Raw genomic sequence first — 22,753 nt, forward strand, 5'->3', positions numbered from 1 at the left:
TTCCTGGTAGGATCAAATTGTCGTTTTTGAATCTGGTAAAAAAAAATGCACAGCTCCCAGATCAAAATCTGAGGCAAGTTTTGTATTTTCCCCCCAAAACTAATCATAGTCTCCACGGTCACACAATAGCAGTCACTCACAGTGCCTCCAAATGACTCAAGGTCGTACATTTTTATGTAAATGTACAAATACTTTGTCTAATGCCAAAAGGGCAAGCTCCAAGGAGAGGTTGAAGAGCCTGGGAGTGTTTACTCTGGGAAAGAGGAAACCGAGGGAAAGATGTCATTCAAGCAGTGAAGATTCTCAAGGGAATAGATAGATGGAACCCGGTGACAGGTTCGAGATTGCCGCAAGTTCTAGAACTAAGGGACATGGGCTCAAGCATAGGGGAAGGAAGACAACTTTACAGGGCACTGGAGACCGCACCTGGAGTACTGCGTACACTTTTGGTCTCCATATTTAAGGAAGGATATACTTGCATTGGAGGCAGTGCAGAGAAGATTCACTAGGTTGATTCCTGGGATGAAGGGGTTGACGTATGACAAAAGTTTGAGCAGTTTGGGCCTATACTCATTGGAGTTTGGAAGAATGAGAGGTGATCTTATTGAAACATATAAGATTCTGAGGGGGATTAACAGGGTGGATCCCGAGAGCATGTTTCCCCTAGTGGGGGTACCTAGAACTAGGGGGCATAGTTTCAGAATAAGGGGGCACCCATTTAAGACGGAGATGAGGAGGAATTTCTTCTCTGAGGGTCGTGAATCTTTGGAATTCTCTACCCTGGAGAGCTGTGGAGGCGGAGTCATTGAATATATTCAAGGCGGAGATTGACAGACATTTGAACTACAAGGGAGTCAAGGGGTATGGGGAGAGAGCGGGAAAGTGGTGTTGAGGCCAAGATTGGAGCAGCCATGATCTTATTGAATGGCGGAGCAGGTTCGAGGGGCCGATTGGCCAACTCCTGGCTCCTGTTTCTTATGTTCTTCTGAAGGTCCTCTTTGTGCAGATGGTGGTGAAAGGCTGGAACAAACTGCCCAGGGAGGTAACGTAGGTCAATAGTGTGCAAAAAATGAAGGGAGAATTAGACATTTGAATATAAGGCATTATTTTTGGGGGGTCGACCAGATGAGCTAACGTCTTTTCCAAACCGGGACTTTGTGTTCCGAAGAATTCGTTCAAGGATCTGAAAAAAGAAAATGTTTGTGAAGGGATTATCCTTCCTCCCACGACAACATTGTGTCAGTTTGGCAGTAGTTCAATGTATGCAAAAGAAAGTGAAAATATATATGTTTAAAAAAAAATGATTTCTACTTGTTTAAAAAAGGGATGCAATTATGTTGGAAGAACTACTTTTAAAAGCAACTACATCAAAAAGACACGTTAAAAAAGGGTTTAGTGACAAAAACATTTTCAGAGTTAATTTTCAATAGAGTTTTACTTTGAAATCCCTCCAAGGCCTCGCCCCTCCCCATCTCTGTAACCTCCTCCAGCTCTGCAATCCTCCGCGATCTCCACACTCCTCCAATTCTGGTCTCTTGCTCATCCCCGATTATAAAATCGCTCCACTATTGGCGACCGTGCCTTTAGCTACCTAGGCCGCAAGCTCTAGAATTCCCTCCCTAAACCTCTCCGCCTCTCTATCCTCCTTTAAGACGCTCCTTAAAACCGAGCTCTTTGCCCAAGCTTTTGGTCATCTGTCCTAATATCTCATGTGGCTCGGTGTCAAATTTTGTTCGATAACACTCCTGTGAAGTGCCTTGAGACGTTTTACTATGTTATAGGTGCTATATAAATGCAAGTTGTTGTTGAAACAAAAAAGTGGAAAATATTTCATATCCAAATATCAAAAACACACTTGCATCAAAGCAAGGCGTAGAACTCAGCCCTGGACAATCCAACTTCTCCCTCAAACCCATACTTGTTTCATATTGTATCAGGAAACAAACTCAAGTGGAACAAAACTGCAAAAGTGAGTGAAAAAAAATTCTCAATTTATTTACAAAATTACAGGGGGAAAGAGGACCAACCAAACTTGCATTGAAACAAAACGCTTTGATCTACAGATCCGACATTACGCATCCTCGAGATCCGGAATGGGTTTCTCTTTGGCTTGTGAGCAGAGAGAGTCGGGATCTCAAAAGTTCAACATGTTGAGATGCAACTCATGCAAGTGGTTCAAACGTGACTAGAAAAATAAATCTCCCTGGCGCCGGCAGAAAGGAAGCAACAAAACGACCAAAAACACCGGGTTGGTACCATTTGTAGTCAAGACCCATCCTAGTGTGAGCTGACCTCAGTGTGTTCATCAGACGCACACATTCTTCAACTAGGCCAAGATCTACATAGAAATAAAAAGTACTTTTGTTTAAGAGAGAAAAAAAATGCTGCTGACTGTGCTGGGAGACTACATGAGATTTCACATACAGAATCCCACATCTTGGAAACTCTGCTACATCTATCTTAAACCCACATCCTGTACCAGTAGTTGCACAACAGCAACAAGTTAAGACTTTAAAAGCCTGCAGACTTATTAGAAGAGCATCTGGGTGGTACTTCTACACATTACTACAGGGGATTTATTTTCAACTGAAATATGTACGGTGCTCTTCTGGGAAAGATACCACTTACGAGGAGCAGGTTGTAGCTATGCTTGGAGTGCCGTAGATAAATTAAATATTAATAGGAATATAAATTAACAAGAATTTAAACAACCCAGTGATGAAAGGATTTGGTGCAACTGCAACATCACGCAATAACTTAAGAAGGGCAAACGATCAGTCACGTGCAACCTCTCCTGGCTTTTCACCCAACACCACCATCTTTCGCCCCTCACCAGCATTTTAAAGCAAGCTGGTGATTCAAATGAAAGAGCTGGCGAGAGAAGCAAGTGCTGACTACGAGCAACTCTCGCAGTCACCAGCTGGGCTTACAGACCCAGCATCCGCACCAGCCCACTCGGCTTACTGGCACTTCATTCCCAACTCTACCACGTACTGGGTGAGCCGAGCGTCTGCTCACTGTACAACCAGCTGGAAACCTCCGTTCACACCAAGGAGAGCGGAGAGGCGCAGAACAGAAGCATTATAAAACATGCAGGCGATTAAAATGAACATACTAGTTGACGGGAAGGGGAGACAAGATGGGGACTGGAAGAAAAGTATTTCCTGGAACTGCTCACGATGTGGGTCAATTTAGGCCGCATTAAACTGACTGCCCTGGCTTTACTAGAACTTGGACAAGTCAAGAGTGGCTTACATTTGTGCAGCACTAAGGTGTGAATCTTACAGCACTCTTCCAACAGAAGACGCAGCTGTAGATTGAATTGGCACTAATGCCATTGGTTACTGCAAAAAACCCATGTTGGGGAAGGGGTCATGAAAGGGAAGTGGCCGAGGACCTTTTCCAAACAAACATCATTTTAAAATGAATAAGTTTCCCAAATCTAGATAAACATTACATGGAGCCACTTAACCTCAGTGTTGAGACCGTATTCCTTCTGACTGCCTTCCATCTCATTTAACTGGAAAGCAGAAGCAAGTCGTCACAGCAACAGTTTCAACAAGGATGCAAGTACCGCATTACGCTTCCAAGTAACTTTTTACAAAGTTGCACTTCACTGCATGCACAATTCATGCCAGTCCTCCAGATCCTGTCCTGCAGAAATAAGTTCACTTTTGACCAGTTCAAACCAAAAGCAATAAAATGCTTCTTTGCTTTGTTACAGCTGATCAGTCGGGTGTACCCATCATGCATTTTGGCTGAACACTAGAATGGGAACAAGCTGGGGCTTGTTCTGAGCGACGTCAAACCATTGCTGAGCAAGAAGCCTTGTGCACACTGGAAATTCATACCAATGTTATGAAAGTTTAACGCATAATTTAATTTGATAATGAATAGCATATTTTATTACAAAAATATTCAGATAACAGTGATTTGGCCACAGTGTGAGACTGCAGCAGGAGGCTGGTGGGCCTGTATGTTTCGAGTACAGGAGCAAGGATGTCTTGCTGCAGTTGTACAGGGCCTTGGTGAGACCACACCTTGAGTATTGTGTGCAGTTTTGGTCGCCTTATCTGAGGAAGGATGTTCTTGCCATGGAGGGAGTGCAGCGAAGATTCACCAGACTGATACCTGGGATGGCAGGAATGACGCACGAGGAGAGATTAGGTCAATTAGACTTATATTCGCTAGAGTTTAGAAGAATGAGAGGGGATCTCATTGAAACTTATAAAATTCTAACAGGACTAGACACAGGAAGGATGTTCCCAATGGCAGGGGAATCCAGAACCAGGGGTCACAGTCTAAGGATAAGGGGTAAGCCATTTAGGACTGAGATGAGGAGGAATTTCTTCACCCAGAGAGTGGTGAACCTATGGAATTCTCTACCACACGAGGCAGTCGAGGCCAGCTTATTAAATATATTCAAGAAGGAGTTAGATATATTTCTTAAGGCTAAAGGGATCAAGGGATATGGGGAGAAAGCAGGGACAGGGTACTGAATTTGGATGATCAGCCATGATCTCATTAAATAGCAGAACAGGCTGGAGGGGCCGAATGGCCTACTCCTATCTTCTATGTTTACACTGCACTTACAAACCGCTCAAGCTTTGCTGATTGCAATTTGCAAGAGTCCTCCAGCTTTGAAAACTCCTCGGACCAATGAGGCGTTTACAAATCGTTCTGGCAGGTGTCTCACATTGAAAATTTTGACGATGTTGCTCTCGGCCCGTAAAATATTAAAGTTATAAACCCGGGATGTCGAAAACTATGGTACAGTGACTTTCATTTCGGAAACTACTTTTTTTTCCAACCCCTTGAGTGTCAAGAAATTAAAATATTTATCCTTGTTCTAAAATAACAGCCAATCTTTGCAATGATGTGGAGATGCTGGTGTTGGACTGGGGTGGACAAATGTAAGAAGTCACACAACACCAGGTTATAGTCCAACAGCTTTATTTAAAATCACAAGCTTTCGGAGCGCTGCTCCTTTGTCAGGTGAAGTCACTTCACCTGACGAAGGAGCAGCGCTCCGAAAGCTTGTGATTTCAAATAAAGCTGTTGGACTATAACCTGGTGTTGTGTGACTTCTCACAATCTTTGCAATATAAAAGGTACTGCGTAAAATCTGGTGTGCCAAGCTAGGCATAAAAATCGGTACCCTCTTTCTCCCTGCCCATCCCCCCAGATATTTTCAAGGATATGAAATCCACAAAATAGGCTGTGACAATCTGAGGTGAAGTACCACCAAGGATGCTGTAGCTGCCCCATTGGACAACAGTACCGACAAATGCAGCAAAAAGGCAACAGGACCAGGAATTCCCCAGATTCAGTTCAATCTGTGCTGCATTCACTGATCTCAATGAGGCCATCAGCTTGGGCGCTACAGTCAACAGCAACAACCCTTGGCTAGGGTGGGGCTCTTGCTCCCGATCACAGGAACAGGAGTCGGCAGCTTTAGCCCCTCGAGCCTGCGCCACCATGCCATTAGATCGTGGCTGATCTGCACCTAAAACTTCATTTATCCGCCTTTGATCCACATCTCTTGATACCCTTACCCAACAAAAATTTAGCAATCTCAGCCTTGAAAGCTTCAATTGACCCAGCATCCACAGCTTTTTGGGGGAAAGACAGTTCCAGATTTCCACTCCCCTTTGTGTGAAAAAAAGTGCTTCCTGATTTGGGCCTGGCTCTCATTTTAAGATTACACCCCCTTTTCTAGATTCCCCACCAAAGAGAGATTATTTTTTTCTACCCTATCAAAACATTTTAAACGCCTAGATTAGATCATCCCTCAATCTTCTTATACTCAAGGGAATAGAAGCCAAGTTTATGCAACCTGTCCTAATTTAACCCTTTAACCCCCGGTATCACTCTGGCGATTCTGCACTGCACCCCCTCAAAGTGAATATATCCTTCCCGAGGTGCGGTGCCCAAAACTAAACACAATACGCTCGATGGGGTCTGGCCAAGGCTCTGTACAACTGAAGCATCACTTCCTCACTTTTGTATCCCAGCCTCCTTGAGGTAAAGGCCAACACTCCATTAGCCTTTTTGATTGCTAAAAGTTAGTAGGCAGACGCAAAAAGCATTGTGTACCTCGACACAATTTTGAGTTTCTCACCATTTAGAGAATATTCCAATTTGTCTTTCTCGAATCCAAAGTGGATGACCTCACACTGCCCCAGTTTTGCCCACTCACTTAATCTTTGTAACTTCCAGCTCCCATCTGCACCGCTTACTGTGTCTCCTAACTTATCACTGATCATTATCCAGTGACTCCGACTGGAAAGTGCATGCGTGGGGACATCAGGTGAGCATGGGGCGGGGCTCGACTACGCTGCCCCTTTGCTGACACCCATCATCTAAGCCCCTACATGAACAACAGTCCCTGAGTGAAGCATTGGAGGGCTGCCGGCACATATAGAACCATGTCCATCAGCAGCTTCGGAAGAGGAGGAGGAGATATTGGGGGGTGGGAGAAATAATCAGGTCGCTGTCGTTCCCCTTCCCCCAATATTCATAATATTCACCGCTTTAAAAGAAAAAGCTAACGGAACCACCGGCAGGCACTTTAAATGTTTGATGTGGCGTTATGACCAAACTACCTGCTGGCAAAAATCTTAGCACCTTCTTTGACCATAATATTGCTACAGTAAATGCTAAAAGGTGTCAGACAATTTCATCACCACTGTCATGGATGGCAATGGAAGAAATGTGTACATTCATTCAACTTAGCAGACATTTTAAAATCAGGAATTTAAAAAACTCACGGTATATTACACATGACTTTTTATAATCTTATACAAGTTCAAGGTCATCAGGAGTTGGTGGAAATTACTAATCATTCAAACTATGCTCATGATTTACAAGCTATGAGCCCTGTACTTAACGTACAAATACTGTACATGCACAAAACATAATATCATTAACCCGGGGTTACCACACTATGCAAAACTCTTGCAGTTGTCATCTGATGTTCTATAATCTTACCTACTTCCATTCCAATAGCAGCGAGTTTCCATTCATAGTATGCTTATTTTGAGGATGGAGGGTGGGGGGGCAAATCAGAAATCAAGTTTGTATTCTACAATACTCTCATCAGGCTGCAATAACAACACTATCAATTTTAAAAAGTGACCCGCCAAACTTTCAGAAGACTGATGTTCAATAACTACAACCAGGCCCAATCATTACGAAGAGTAAAACAGTTCGTGGATAGGCAACACTTGCTTCCCAACGGAGGGAAACAAAATAGCGCTGCAATTCACTAAACACTGCTTCGTACGTTTATGATCTGTATATTGTAAGCAACAGTTCACAAGACTATTACATAGAATCACATAGTAGTTACAGACAGAAACAGGCCATTCGGCCCAACAGGTCTATGCTGGTGTTTATGTGCCACATGAGCCTCCTCCCACCCTTCTTCATCTAACCCCATCAACATATCCTTCTATTCCTTTCTCTATTTGACCACATTGAATCCTTCATAACTGGCACAGATTGCCGCTTTCACATTAACTGACTGCTTTTTATAACGGGGAATAATCAAAGCAAGCACACTTTATTCTGGATTACACACACGCACACAATCCCATGCATTAGTCAGTCACCCATTTAAACTTGTTTAATTCCACTCGTCACACAAAGTGTTACTGGAGCTTGGAACGCTTTGCCACAGGGAGTAGCTGAAGCAGTGACCAGCTCACCTTTTAAATGGAAGAATAGATCAACAGCTGAAGCAGAGGAAGATGCAAGGCTATGGGGAGAGGGCAAGGTAGTAGCATTAGTTTTATTTAATTCCTCTAGAAAAGGGAAGGAAAACCACAATGGGCTGGATGGCTTCCTCCTGCACTATAAGCTTCCATGGTGAACAGCGCTGGATTTTTGCAAGTTTACCCTTAACTTGGCACCATTTTCAAAGTTTTTCTTTCTTGGACACTTGGTGAATCTATACAAGACCTTGGCAAGACCACAGTTGGAATACTGCGTGCAACTTTGAGCTCTGCACTACAGGAAAGATCTGGAGGCAATAGAGAGGGTACAGCACAGTTTCACTAGGATGCTGCCTGGTATGCAGAAATACAAATACAAAGAACTTGAAAAATTAGGGATGATTTGTTAGAGGTGCTTAAAATTCTGAAGGGATGGAATGGAGTAGATAGAAATAAACTGTTTCCAGTGTTGAGGGGTCTGGGACATGGATATATGATTTTTAAAAGAGAGATTTAGGACAAAGAACAGGAGAAACTTTTTTCAAAAAAACACAGGATTGAGGCGCTGTGGAATGCACCACAGGAGCTAGTGACTGAAGCAGAGACAGCGACAACATTTAAAGAATAGGTTAGATAGGTGGAGGAAGGGAAGAGGAATAAAAGGGATATGGAGACAGAACAGGCACATGGGATTACAAGTATTGGTTGTGTGCAAGATAAACACCCATACAAACTGGTCGTGTACCGATTGTGTGGAAGATAAACAGTACAAACTGGGCGGAAGCAACACAATTTTCTGAGTTGTAATAACTATAACTCTTCTCATTCATTTATTTTCTGGTCGTTGCTTACGTTTCCCCTTTCTTGACTGATTCACAGTTTAAAATGTACACGTTCACTTCCAATGTCACGGGAAGGCTCTGCGGTACAGGTGTATACCGGATTTTTGAAATGTATGGTGGTTGGTCTTCTAAACGTAAACGGGTTCCAACCATGTGCCGTCACCATCTCCCATCCAGAACCTCTTACATTTCATATTGTTTTTGTCCCGATTTAACCTCGCCCCAAATGTTTGAGTAACCAACGTTGCGGGGAAATATATATCGACCTCGGTAGCTGTAGAGTCATATTACAGAGAATGCAACAAAACAGTTCAGCGGCTAAATTACAAATGATCAAAACAATAATTTTACTACAGAAGTTTCAGGCTCCCAGTAGAAAAATATAAAAAGGTCTCAAGACAAACGAGATTTAATTGAGGATAATTTATGTGTACATTGATAATGTTAAGAGTCCTTCTATATAGGGTCCTATATAGAAGCACCGTGCACAGAAACTCTCCTGTAGAAAAGGTTATATCGAGCTGTTTCCCCCCCCATACATATATAAGATTTCACAGAAACATTTCACCCATGTAATTCTCTAAATCCAATACAGAAAGACTGGTCACAAAAAGGCTTAGAGTCTGTAATAAAGGCTATGTGCATATAAATAAAAGGGACTGCTTGCAGAAAAACATCCCATTAAATCCCAACACAGAAAGAGTCCAACAAGATCTCAGATGGCATGAACCCCTCCTCCTGCGATAGCTGCACCTGTGTGTCGTGACAGCGCTCAGTGGCCCATATCCCCAGACACTGCACAAGTCTGGGGCCTCAATGTCCCGGCGCTGATGCAGTTACAACACACCTCAGTCTCTAAACAGGGATTTGGGGGGGGGGGCGGAAGTGAGAGCTGTAGAGCAGAGTTTGGAGGAGATACTTTGGATCAACAATTTGTAATCCGAGCGTCAACATTACATTGAACACACGTCAAACGAACGATCATCTACATTTAAACTTGGGATAGAGGCTGGATTAAAACGAGTGGGAGGGGAAAACGCGGAGAGAGAAGCAAAAGCTCAAAATAAAGCGTTTCAATTGTGAAGTAGCGGAATGTAATTCAAACGAAATCAAACAAGGAGCAGCCAGTGCCAGCGCAAACCCTTTTAAATAGAAAATAAAGTAGATAAGCAGGACTTGTCTCGGATTCATTTCTGTGACCACCAAATAAATCAATCTTTTCGTAACAAACTTTCGCTGGTGGGTTGGGAAACAATGTAACGTTATATAAAAAAAACACTATCTTTAAATATCATATCAAACTGCAAAGTGCGCACACAAGAGTCTGGAGACTTCACACTACGGCTGCAGCCCAGTGTTTGTTACCAACATATGTTGCCAGCGGTGAAGTGAACACTTAAAAATAAGGTCATTGGCAGGACGGGAAAGAGAGAGAGAAAATAACACAAACAACATAAATAAAACTGCATGACTGATTTATGTTTACTGGCCGGCACCACCCTGCCACCCGTTTCGGGTTGGTTTATTTATTTATTTATTAATAACGGTACTTGAAAGCTTTTAGGCGAACAGGCTGCTGCAATCTCTTCCCCAACCCAAAAACAACAAAATCCTATTTTGGCAAAAATCACATTTCACAACATACATGAAAACTATCACAAATAAACGTTTGACAGCGAGAGAGAAAAAAACAGAATTCTAATTTGAAACTACACAGATTATAAATCCGCTAGGTGCAGATGACAAATGCATGTAGTGTGTATTGCCTGGTGTGAGCAATCTGCTGCAACCTCTCCAGCCCACATCACAACCCTCTCCCCATCTCACCAGCAGCTCCCTCTCCATAACATTCAAAGCAAACTTCAAATAAAACTGCAAACTCGTTATTTTAAAATGCAAACAAAAAAAAGCACTCGCACTTACCCGAGAAGCCGGCAGGCTTGCATTCACATCTCCTTTGACTGTTCCCCCCTCCCTGTCTTGCTTGCTTCCCACACCCACCTCTCCCCCTACGCTGCCTTTATTATTCAAACCTCTAATTTCTGCCCGACTCGCTCTTTGTGCTGGGGGCCGAGAGGCTCTTACGTCACTGGGCTCGCCTTCTCACACCAACCTCGTCGCTCGGCGTGCAACCTAACCTGCTGACAGTGCGGAAGTGTCGTCGCTGCGGAAAGAAACAAGCGGCTGACATCACAATGGAAATGGATCGGGGCGGGGTGATGGGGGTTCTGTGCCGGAGGCGGGAGCTTCCAACAAACCCGTCTTTCATCCCAGTGACAGAGGGAAGAATTGCCGAGGCAAAGTTGTCCGTTCATTTCCAAAATCAAATTCCAAGCCGCAAAGAGCGTGTGAAGTTGCCTTTGTAAACTTCCCGAGATTACTTCTGCGCCTGACTGTGTTAAGGTTAATCTGCTGGGTTTGCTGAGATTTTTTTTTTCTCTTGGTGACGTTGACTGCAATCCCATTGAAAATCGCGGTTTTTCTTTCCCACCGAGACATGCAGCAAGAAATTCACAAGTTAATTGCAGATGAGGAAGGCCATTCGGCCCATCTTAATTCATCCATCCACAGATCTCCCAAACATCCTCCCCATTGTAGCATCCAGTTGTTTCTTCAGTGATTCCAGGGTTTTTGCCTCCATGACTCTTATCTGGAAGTTTAATCCACACATTTGAAGAATTTCCTGATATCAGTCCTAAGATTACCTTTTACTAGTTTGAACCTGTGTGTCCCTTAGGTCTCCTCCCATAGTTTAACTTAAAGCAATATTGCGGGTTAACTTACTTTATATTCTTAACAATTTTATGAATCTCTATAAGATCACCCCTCTGACACATCCTTTCCAAGCTGGAAGGTCCCAGACCCAGAGTATTCCTCATAACTCATGTCCCCTGACACTCATGTCTCCTGATCAGCCTTGTGGCTCTTTGTACTACTTCCAGATCTTGAATGTCTCTTTTGTTTAGAACCATTCAGCATAAATCAAACAACACCATTTTGTTACTATATAGGTCGTTGGTCAGACCGCGCGGGGAGTACTGTGCCCAGTTTTGGTCCCCCACATGGCTGGTCATATAGTGGCCTTGGAACAGAGGAGAATGATTCCTAGCTTAAAGAACCTCAGCTACTTTGATAGGCTGAAGGACCTTACTTTAGAGCAGCATCAACTTAAAGGTGAGCTGATTAGGTCTACAAAATAATTAAGGGGCTGGATAGTGTGTCTATTGAGTAATTATTCTAGTTTAACAGATTGGAGAGGACCAGGGGACATGAGGTTAAACTACACAAGAGTAGGAATTGACTGGATGTTAGGCAGTTCTTCTTTTCCCAGTGAGTAGTGAGCCTGTGGAATACATTGCTGGCTGGTTAGGTGAATGCTGACTCTGGACCAGTTCTTGACTGGGGCAGAAATCGCATCTTATAGAAGGTAAGTGTCTTTATAAATAACATTTGGTCCATGTGATCTCCTGGACTGGTTTCCAGCGCCTGAGAGGGTGGGAAAGGAAATTTCCAGATGAATTTTTCCCTTATTGGCCCTGGGTTTTGCCTCTCCCAGGGGAGTACATAGCTGCGAGGGTGGGGGTGTAAGTGTCTAGTCACGATGCTCCAGCCAGCATGGTGCATGGGGCAGGCTTGATGGACCAGCTGGTCTTTTCCTGTCTATCAATTTTGTATATTCGTATGTTTCTTGGGACCAGAATTAGACACACCATACAATTTGATCATTACTTCCTCTGACTTATATTCTACTGTTTTGGCTTTTTGTTCAATATCCGATTAGATTTGTGGATTACTGCGCTGCATTGGTTGGACAAAATTAGTGTTGAGTCACTGATCACTCCTAGGTCTCTTTCAACTTCATTCTTAGCTATCTGAACACCATTCATGGAGTATGTCACCTATTTTCTTTCCTATGCTTAACACTTCACACTTGGCTGTATTAAATTGCATTTGCCATTGTTCTATCCATTTACATATCTTGTCCAATTATAGAGTCATAGAGTTATACAGCACAGAAAGAGGCCCTTCGGCCCATCGTGTCCGCATCAGCCATCAAGCCCTGTCTATTCTAATCCCATTTTCCAGCACTTGGTCCGTAGCCTTGTATACTATGGCGTTTCATGTGCTCATCTAAATGCTTCTTGAATGTTGTGAGGGTTTCTGCCTCTACCACCCTTTCAGGCAGTGAGTTCCAGATTCCAACCACCCTCTGGGTGAAAAGGTTTTTCCTCAAATCCCCTCTAAACCTCCTGCCCCTTACCTTGAAACTATGCCCCCTGGTTATTGATCCCTCTACTAAGGGGAAAAGTTCCTTTCTATCTACCCTATCTATGCCCCTCATAATTTTGTACACCTCAATCAGGCCCCCCCCCCCCCTCAGCCTTCTCTGCTTTAAGGAAAGCAACCCCAGCCTGTCCAGTCTCTCTTCATAGCTGAAGCGCTCCAGCCCAGGTAACATCCTGGTGAATCTCCTCTGCACCCTCTCCAATGCAATCACATCCTTCCTATAGTGTGGTGACCAGAACTGCACACAGTATTCCAGCTGTGGCCTAACTAGCGTTTTGTACAGCTCCATCATAACCTCAATAACAACAGAAAATGCTGGAAAAACTCAGCAGGCCAGGCAACATCCGTGGAGAGAGAAATAGAGTCAACGTTTTGGGTTGAAACCCTTCTACAGAACTGAGAGAAAAGGCAGGAAATGAAACAAAAGGCAGTTTGGGGGCTGGAAATGGGGGAGGGGATGAAAAAAGAGACATTAAGAAATATTCAAGGTGAGACGAGATAGTAATAGGACAGGTAAAGAAACAGACAATGGCTCTAAATGAAGTGTGAAATGCGTTGGCAGAGTGAAAGACAGCTGCCGTGTGGGGGAGAGAGAGAAAAAAAGGGAAATTCACAAACCAAAAGTGTGGATAAAAAATGTAAAAATATAATAGGGGCCGAGGTTATGATCTGAAGTTGTTGAACTCGATATTGAGTCTGGAAGGCTGTAAAGTGCCTAATTGGAAGATGAGGTGCTGTTCCTCGAGTTTACGGTGAGCTTCCGTGGAACAATGCAAGAGGCCGCAGACGGTGAGGTCCGAGTGGGAATGGAACAGTGAATTGAAATGACAGGTGACCGGAAGCTCGGGGTCACCCTTACGGACTGATCGGAGGTGTTCCACAAAGCGGTCACCCAATCTGCATTTGGTCTCCCAATGTAGAGGAGACCGCATCGTGAGCAGCGAATACAGTATACTAGATTGCAAGAAGTACAAGTAAATCGCTGTTTCACCTGGAAGGGGTGTTTGGGGCCCTGGACAGTGGGAAGGGGGGAGGTATAGGGGCAGGTGTTGCATCTCCTGCGCTTGCACGGGAAGGTGCCGGGCAAAGGGGAAGGGGTGCTGTGGGGTGATAGAGGAGTGGTCTAGGGTGTCTCGGAGGGAGCGATCCCTACGGAATGCTGAAAGGGGAGGGGAGGGGAAGATGCATTTGGTGGTGGGATCAAGTTGGAGGTGGCGTAAATGGTGGAGGATGATCCGTTGAATGTGGAGGCTGGTGGGGTGAAAGGTGAGGACAAGGGGAACCCTATCGTGGTTCCGGGAGGGAGGGGCAGGAGTGAGGGCTGAAGTGCGGGAAATAGAACGGACCTGGTTGAGGGCCTTGTCAACCAAGGTAGAGGGGAATCCTCGGTTGCGGAAAAAGGAAGACATGTCGGAAGCACTGGTGTGGAAGGTGGCATCGTCGGAGCAGATGCGGCGGAGACGGAGAAACTGGGAGAATGGAATAGAGTCCTTACAGGAGGCGGGGTGGGAGGAAGTGTAGTCCAGGTAGCTGTGGGAGTCAGTGGGCTTGTAGCGAATGTTGGTCAATAACCTATCCCCAGAGGTGGAGATGGAGAGGTCGAGGAAGGGAAGGGAAGAGTTGGAGATGGACCATGTGAAGGTGAGGGAAGGGTGGAAATTGGAGGCAACGTGAATGAAATTGTCCAGTTCAGGGCGAGAGCAGGAAACAGCACCGATACAGACATCAATGTACCGGAAAAAGAGGTGAGGGAGGGGACCCGAGTATGACTGGAACAAAGAGTGTTCCACATATCCCACGAAAAGGCAGGCATAGCTAGGACCCATGCGGGCACCCATAGCAACACCTTTAATTTGGAGGAAATGAGTGGAGTCAAAGGAGAATTTGTTCAATGTGAGAACAAGTTCAGCCAGGCGGAGGAGGGTGGTGGTGGATGGGGACTGGTTGGGCCTCTGTTCAAGGAAGAAGCGGAGCGCCCTCAGGCCATCCTGGTGGGGGATGGAGGTGTAGAGGGATTGTACGTCCATGGTGAAAAGGAGGTGGTTGGGGCCAGGAAACTGGAAACTGTTAAAGTGGCGGAGGGCGTCAGAAGAGACGCGGATGTAGGTGGGAAGAGACTGGACAAGGGGAGCAAAGATAGGGTTGAGATAGGAAGAGATAAGTTCCGTGGGGCAAGAAAAGGCTGAAACGATGGGTCTACCAGGGCAGTCCTGTTTGTGGATCTTGGGAAGGAGGTAGAAGCGGGCTGTGCAGGGTTGGGGGACTATGAGGTTGGTAGCCGTGGGGGGAAGATCTCCAGAGGAGATGAGGTCAGTGCAATAAAGTGATTTGAATTTGAATTTGACAGTCTTGGAAACGGTGGTTTGATGTCCATCTCCAAGTTTGCAGACGACACAAAGCTGGGTGGGCATGTGTGCTGTGAGGAGGATGCCGAGAAACTCCAGTATGATTTGGACAGGTTGGGTGATTGGGCAGAAGCATGGCAGATGCAATATAACGTGGATAAATGCGAGGTTATCCACTTTGGTGGCAAAAACAGGAAGGCAGGTAATTATCTGAACGGCAATAGATTGGGAGAAGGGGAAGTGCAACGAGACCTGGGTGTCCTTGTGCACCAGTCGCTGAAGGTAAGCATGCAGGTGCAGCAGGCGGTTAAGAAGGCAAATGGTATGTTGGCCTTCGTAGTGGGAGGATTCGAGTACAGGAACAAGGATGTCTTGCTGCAGTTGTACAGGGCCTTGGTAAGACCACATCTTGAGTATTGTGTGCAGTTTTGGTCGCCTTATCTGAGGAAGGATGTTCTTGCCATGGAGGGAGTGCAGCGAAGATTCACCAGACTGATACCTGGGATGGCAGGAATGATGTATGAGGAGAGATTGGGTCGATTGGGCTTATACTCGCTGGAGTTTAGAAGAATGAGAGGGGATCTTGTTGAAACTTATAAAATTCTAACAGGACTAGACAGACTAGATGCAGGAAGGATGTTCCCGATGGCGGGGAAATCTAGAACCAGGGGTAAGCCATTTAGGACTGAGATGAGGAGGAATTTCTTCACCCAGAGAGTGGTGAACCTGTGGAATTCTCTACCACACAAGGCAGTTGAGGCCAACTTATTAAATATATTCAAGTAGGAGTTGGATATATTTCTTAAGGCTAAAGGGATCAAGGGATATGGGGAGAAAGCAGGGACAGGGTACTGAATTTGGTTGATCAGCCATGATCTCATTGAATAGCGGAGCAAGCTCGCGGGGCCGAATGGCATACTCCTGCTCCTATCTTCTATGTTTCTATGTTTCATCTCCTCTGGAGATCTTCCCCTCACGTCCACCAACCTCATAGACCCCCAACCCCGCTTCTACCTCCTTCCCAAGATTCACAAACAGGACTGCCCTGGTAGACCCATCGCTTCAGCCTGTTCTTGCCCCACGGAACTTATCTCTTCCTATCTCAACTCTATCTTTGCTCCCCTTGTCCAGTCTCTTCCCACCTACATCCACGACTCTTCTGACGCCCTCCACCACTTTAACAGTTTCCAGTTTCCCAGCCCCAACCGCCTCCTTTTCACCATGGACGTACAATCCCTCTATACCTCCATCCCCCACCAGGATGGCCTGAGGGCGCTCCGCTTCTTCCTTGAACAGAGGCCCAACCAGTCCCCATCCACCACCACCCTCCTCCGCCTGGCTGAACTTGTTCTCACATTGAACAAATTCTCCTTTGACTCCACTCATTTCCTCCAAATTAAAGGTGTTGCTATGGGTACCTGCATGGGTCCTAGCTATGCCTACCTTTTCGTGGGATATGTGGAACACTCTTTGTTCCAGTCCTACTCGGGTCCCCTCCCTCACCTCTTTTTCCGGTACATTGATGACTGTATCGGTGCCGTTTCCTGCTCTCGCCCTGAACTGGACAATTTCATTCACTTTGCCTCCAATTTCCACCGTTCCCTCACCTTCGCATTGTCCATCTCCAACTCTTCCCTTCCCTTCCTCGACTTTTCCGTCTCCATCTCTGGGGATAGGTTATTGACCAACATTCACTACAAGCCCACTGACTCCCACAGCTACCTGGACTACACTTCCTCTCACCCCGCCTCCTGTAAGGACTCTATTCCATTCTCCCAGTTTCTCCATCTCTGCCGCATCTGCTCCGACGATGCCACCTTCCACACCAATGCTTCCGACATGTATTCCTTTTTCCTCAACCGAGGATTCCCCTCTAACGTGGTTGACACGGTCCTCGACCGGGTCCATTCTATCTCCCGCACTTCAGCCCTCAGCCCTGCCCCTCCCTCCTGGAACCACGATAGGGTTCCCCTTGTCCTCACCTTTCACCCCACCAGCCTCCACATTCAACGGATCATCCTCCATCATTTCCGCCACCTCCAACGTGATCCCACCACCAAACACTTTTTCCCCTCTCCTTCCTTTTCAGCATTCCGTAGGGACCGCTCCCTCCGAGACACCCTAGTCCACTCCTCTATCACCCCCAGCACCCCTTCCCCTTCACCCGGCAGCTTCCCGTGCAAGCGCAGGACATGCAACAACCTGCCCATATATCTCCCCACTGTCCAAGGCCCCAAACACCCCTTCCAGGTGAAACAGCGATTTACTTGTACTTCTTGCAATCTAGTATACTTTATTCGCTGCTCACAATGCGGTCTCCTCTACACTGGGGAGACCAAACGCAGATTGGGTGACCGCTTTGCGGAACACCTCTGTTCAGTCCGTAAGGGTGACCCCGAGCTTCCGGTCGCCTGTCATTTCAATTCACCGTTCCATTCCCACTCAGACCTCACCGTCTGCGGCCTCTTGCATTGTTCCACGGAAGCTCACCGTAAACTCGAGGAACAGCACCTCATCTTCCAATTAGGCACTTTACAGCCTTCCGGACTCGATATCGAGTTCAACAACTTCAGATCATAACCTCGGCCCCTATTATATTTTTATATTTTTTTATCCACACTTTTGGTTTGTGAATTTCCCTTTTTTTCTCTCTCCCACATGGCAGCTGTCTTTCACTCTGCCAGCGCATTTCACACTTCATTTAGAGCCATTGTCTGTTTCTTTACCTATCCTATTACTATCTCGTCTCACCTTGAATATCTCTTAATGTCTCTTTTTTCATCCCCTCCCCCATTTCTCAGACCCCCAAACTGCCTTTTGTTTCATTTCCTGCCTTTTCTCTCAGTTCTGTAGAAGGGTTTCGACCTGAAACGTTGACTCTATTTCTCTCTCCACGGATGTTGCCTGGCCTGCTGAGTTTTTCCAGCATTTTCTGTTGTTATTTCGGATTTCCAGCATCCGCAGTATTTTGCTATCGTCCATCATATCCTCCCTGCTCTTATATTCTATGCTTCGGCTAATGAAGGCAAGTATCCCATATGCCTTTTTAACCACCTTATCTACCTGTCCTGCTGCCTTCAGGGATCTATGTACATACCTACCAAGGTCCCTCTGATCCTCTGTCCTTCCTAGGATCCTACCATTCATTGTGTATTCCCTTGCCTTGTTAGTCCTCCCAAAATGCATCACCCCACACTTTTCAGGGTTAAATTTCATTTGCCACTGTTCTGCCCCTCTGACCAACCCGTCTATATCGTCCTGTAGCCTGAGGCTTCCCTCCTCGCTATTTACCACCCCACCAATTTTCATGTCATCTGCGAACTTACTGATCATACCTCCTACATTCATATCTAAATCATTAATGTACACTGCAAACAGCAAAGGACCCAGCACCGATCCCTGCGGTACACCACTGGACACAGGCTTCCAGTCACAAAAACAACCTTCGACCATCACCTTCTGCCTCCTACCACTAAGCCAATTTTGGATCCAATGTGCCAAATTGCCATGGATCCCATGGGCTCTTACCTTCTTGACCAGTCTCCCATGTGGGACTTTGTCAAAAGCCTTACTGAAGTCCATGTAGACGACATCAACTGCACTACCCTCATCCACACACCTAGCCACCCCCTCGAAAAATTCAATCAAATTGGTTAGACATGATCACCCCCTGACAAAGCCATGCTGACTATCCTTGATTAAGCCTTGCCTCTCCAAGTGGAGACTAATTCTGTCCCTCAGAATTTTTTCCAATAATTTCCCTACCACTGATGTTAGGCTCACTGGCCTGTAATTCCCTGGTTTATCCCTACTACCCTTCTTGAATAATGGTACTACGTTAGCTGTTCTCCAGTCCTCTAGCACCTCCCCTGTGGCCAGAGAGGTTCTTAAAATTTGAGTCAGAGCCCCTACAATCTCCTCTCTTGCCTCACACAGCAGCCTGGGATGCATCTCGTCTGGGCCTGGGGATTTATCCACTTTTAAGCCCGCTAAAACCGCTAGTACCTCCTCCCTCTCAATACTAATTTGTTCAAGTATATTACAAACCCCCTGCCTGATTTCTATGCCTACATCATCCTTCTCCGTAGTGAACACAGATGCAAAATATTAATTTAAAACCTCACCTACATCTTCCGGCTCTACACACAGATTGCCACTTTGGTCCTTAATAGGCCCTACTCTTTCCCTGGTTATCCTCTTGCCCTTAATATACTTATAAAACACCTTGGGATTTTCCTTTATTTTGCCTGCCAGTGTTTTTTCATGCCCCCTCTTCCCTCTCCTAATTTCTTTTTTAAGTACCCCCCTTTTTTTCCTAATCCATTCTTGTATATCCCTTGACATCCAGGGTTCCCTGGGCTTGTTGGTCCCACCCTTGACCTTTACGGGAACATGTTGGCGTTGTGCTCTCTCTATTTCTTTCTGAAAGACTCCCACTGCTCTGATGTGGATTTTCCTACAAGTAGCTGATCCCAGTCCACTTTGGCCAGATCCTGCCTTATCATATTAAAATCGGCCTTCCCCCAATTTAGAACCTTTATTTCCGGTCCATCTTTGTCCTTTTCCATGACTACCTTAAATCTCACCGAATTATGGTCACTGTCACCAAAATGCTCTCCTACTGACACTTCTACCACTTTCCCGGCTACATTCCCTAGAATTAGGTCAAGTACCGCCCCCTCTCTTGTAGCACTTTCTACATGCTGGCTCAAAAAGCTCTCCTGGAAGCAATTTAAGAATTCTGCACCCTCTAAGCCTTTCACACTCTAACTATCCCAGTTAATATTGGGGAAGTTGAAATCCCCTACTATTATTACCCTATTATTTCTACACTTCTCTGAGATTTGCCTACATATCTGTTCCTCTATCTCCCCCTGACTGTTTGGGAGCCTATAGTACACTCCCAGCAAAGTGCTTGCCCCCTTTTTATTTTTAAGTTCTACCTATATGGCCTCATTAGAGGAACCTGCTAAGATATCATCCCTCCTTACAGCAGTAATTCACTTTGTAATTTCTGAGCTGCCTCCTCTGATTCATAAGAACATAAGAAATAGGAGCAGGAGTAGGCCATTTGGACCCTCGAGCCTGCTCCGCCATTCAATAAGATCATGGCTGATCTTCTACCTCAACTCCACTTTCCTGCACTATCCCCATATCCCTTGATTCCCTTAATATCCAAAAATCTGTCGATCTCTGTCTTGAATATACTCAACGACTGAGCCTCCACAGCCCTCTGGGATAGAGAAACCCAAAGATTCACCACCCTCAGTGAAGAAATTCCTCCTCATCTCAGTCCTAAATGGCCGACCCCTTATTCTGAGACTGTGACCCCTGGTTCTAGGCTCCCCAGCCAGGGGAAGCATCCTCCCAGCATCTACCCTGTCAAGCCCTGTAAGAATTTTGTATGTTTCAATGAGATCACCTCTCAATCTTCTAAACTCTAGAGAATATAGGCCTTGTCTACTCAATTTCTCCTCATAGGACAATCCCCCCATCCCAGGAACCAGTCTGGTGAATCTTCGTTGCACTCCTTAGGTAAGGAGACCAAAACTGTACACAATACTCCAGGTCTGGTCTCACCAGGGCCCTATATAATTGCAGTAAGACGTCTTTACTCTTATACTCAAATCCTCTTGTAATAAAGGCCAACATACCATTTGCTTTCCTAATTGCTTACTTTACCTGCATGTTAACTTTCAGTGATTTGTGTACAAGGACACCCAGGTCCCTCTGAACACCAACATTTCCCAATCTCTCACCATTTAAAAAATACCCTGATTTTCTGTTTTTCCTACCAAAGTGGATAACTTCACATTTCTCCACATTATATTCCATTTGCCATGTTCTTGCCCACTCACTTAGCCTGTCTAAATCCCCTTGCAGCCTCCTTGCATCCTCCTCACAATTTACATTCCCATCCAGCTTTGTACCATCAGCAAACTTGAATATATTACATTTGGTCCCCTCATCCAAATCATTAATGTAGATTGTGAATAGCTGAGGCCCAAGCACTGATCCTTGTGGTACCCCACTTGTTACAGCCTGCCAACCCGAAAATGACCCGTTTATTCCTACTCTCTGTTTCCTGTCCGTTAACCAATCCTCAATCCATGCTAGTATATTACCCCCAATCCCATGAGCCCTAATTTTGTTTAATAACCTTCTGAAAATCCAAATACACCACATCCACTGGTTCCCCTTATCTATTCTGCTAGTTACAACCTCAAAAAACTCTGATAGATTTGTCAAACACGATTTCCGATGATGATGATGATGATGATGACGACGAGGACGAGGACGAGGACGACGACGACGACATTTGCGCTCCCCAGGGTGTGTTGCGTTCCATTTTACAAACGCTCTGCACGCCAGCCGCACAATGGGGCGGTCCGACTGAAGTTTGGATTCGGGGCGGCCAAAGGGCATTGCACGAGGATGTGACGTCATTTTCTGCGCGCGCATCCGGGCGGCCACTAAACTTTGCGCCGGCGCTAATGGCCAACTTAATTTGGGGCGGGGCGCAAACTGCGCTGCGCCCGGGCGCTACACGAATAGCGCCCGAAAATCACTTCTCTTAAGGCGCTAACTGCTGGCGCAAGCAACTGAAAATCCAGCCCAAAGTATTTCTTTAATTTCTCTGCCATTTCCTTATTCCCCATTATAATTTCTCCTGTCTCAGACCTGTAAGGGACCCACATCTACTTTCGCTAATCTTTTCCTTTTTACATACCTATAGAAGCTTTTACAGTCTGTTTTTATGTTTCTCGCTAGTTTACTCTCATTCTATTTTGAGATCAGGACTTGAATATTTAAGCTAGCTTTGCTGCTGGTGAGGATTCATTGACAATCTTGAGGACATTTAAAATGAAAGCCTCATTAGACACAGGAAAAGTGGAAAAAAATGAAGTTATATTTTAATGATCACGCTTTTGCTGCCCCATTTCAAATTTGGGAATGGTCCAAACTCGCAACTCAAAAGACAGACTGTTCAGTCTGAAGACTGAATCACAATGGTAGCACTTAGATTCTCAGTAGGAGTTTTCTGGCATTATTTGTAGCAGTTTGATGGATTTCTCCTAACAGAGTCCTGCCTAGTTCTGGCCAGTCTCGCTCTGATTGAATCGCACTGGGAGAAAGCACAATATCATACCATGCTGTAATGGCAACATGAATTCCTCGCTCCCCCACCCAAATCAGTGCAGTCCAGGGCAGATTGAACTAATTGCAGCAGGAGAAAAATAGTTATGTGCTATATGCAATCTTTACAAGTGCAACTTCTGTAACGCGAGTTGGTACAAGGGAGCGTCATGGGACCAGTAGGCTTGGCAGCCTGCAGAACTAATACAAACCCCTTTTTATTGCTGCGTGTTGTGCACCTTTTTTTAATTAGTGTTCCAGACAGCAGATCTCGAGTGTCAACTGCAGTACAAACCTTCTGTAATTGACAGGACTAATGGATCGGTAATGTACATTTCATTAACCTGACAACATTTCTTAAAAAGTTGAACTGAGAGGTCTTGAACTGCCAACTTAAAACCTTGGTACTTAAGTCAACCAACTTTCA

The 22,753-nt window shown here is 45.3% G+C and overlaps 1 protein-coding gene across 13 annotated transcripts in view; it reads right to left on the reverse strand.

Annotated features, from left to right (window-relative positions):
- fynb (FYN proto-oncogene, Src family tyrosine kinase b) overlaps nt 1–10,710 on the reverse strand; it is a 278,988-nt gene extending 268,278 nt beyond the window's left edge. For 7 of the 13 annotated variants that reach the window (XM_085997842.1, XM_085997839.1, XM_085997837.1 and 4 more), the window contains exon 1: nt 10,481–10,708. The gene's annotated coding sequence lies outside the window, so the exon portion shown is untranslated. Of the gene's footprint in view, nt 1–10,480 lie in introns of all 13 variants that reach the window. The other 6 variants (XM_085997835.1, XM_085997828.1, XM_085997829.1 and 3 more) reach the window with 2 other exon arrangements.
- Nucleotides 10,711–22,753: the final 12,043 nt, after the last annotated feature.

The sequence above is a fragment of the Somniosus microcephalus genome, chromosome 9, assembly GCF_052327205.1.
Source record: "Somniosus microcephalus isolate GS21.2 chromosome 9, FLI_Smic_1.0, whole genome shotgun sequence".
Taxonomy (NCBI): Eukaryota; Metazoa; Chordata; class Chondrichthyes; order Squaliformes; family Somniosidae; genus Somniosus; species Somniosus microcephalus.